The sequence below is a fragment of the Trachymyrmex septentrionalis genome, unplaced genomic scaffold (assembly GCF_001594115.1).
Source record: "Trachymyrmex septentrionalis isolate Tsep2-gDNA-1 unplaced genomic scaffold, Tsep1.0 scaffold6, whole genome shotgun sequence".
NCBI classification, from domain to species: Eukaryota; Metazoa; Arthropoda; class Insecta; order Hymenoptera; family Formicidae; genus Trachymyrmex; species Trachymyrmex septentrionalis.
In genome coordinates, this window is record NW_017305778.1 from 1,940,024 (window position 1) to 1,940,534 (window position 511).

General features: G+C 27.4%; 1 protein-coding gene across 7 annotated transcripts in view; it reads right to left on the reverse strand.

Annotated features, from left to right (window-relative positions):
* Positions 1-511, reverse strand: part of LOC108752314 (multidrug resistance protein homolog 49-like) — a 92,739-nt gene that overhangs the window by 10,508 nt on the left and 81,720 nt on the right. The gene's annotated exons all lie outside the window — the stretch shown is intronic.

A 511-nucleotide genomic window follows, 5' to 3' on the forward strand; every position in this document is an offset into this window, starting at 1 on the left:
TATTGTTTTTAATATAAATTGTCTGTTCTTATTAAAATAGAGTCACACACTGCTCACACAAATTATCAATGCAATGTCATATCACTTTTTTACCGAAACATCTTTTGTTTAAGAAATATTGGAGGAGGACATTTGCTTTTTACTCATGCTTTTCAAAATTGTCCACAATGGTTCAATGATATTTAAGTTAGATAAATTGTGCTGGCTGGAAGAAATGTTGAAGTTTTGGAGAATAGCGCAATTTTGGAAAATAGAGTGAGAAGCAAATTTCCTTTTTCAACACTTATATCATATTACTTATAAAAGTAACTGAAAAATGTTCTATTAAAAGAATAACATTCCTCAGATAGCATGAAATATTACAGCAACGTCAGCAACATTGCAACATTGCTGGAATATTTCATGTTATCTAGGGAATGTATTATTTTTTTATTAGAATATCTCTCAATTATTTAGATATAAGTAATGTTATATAAGTGTTGTATAAAATGTATGTGTTATATAAAATGCT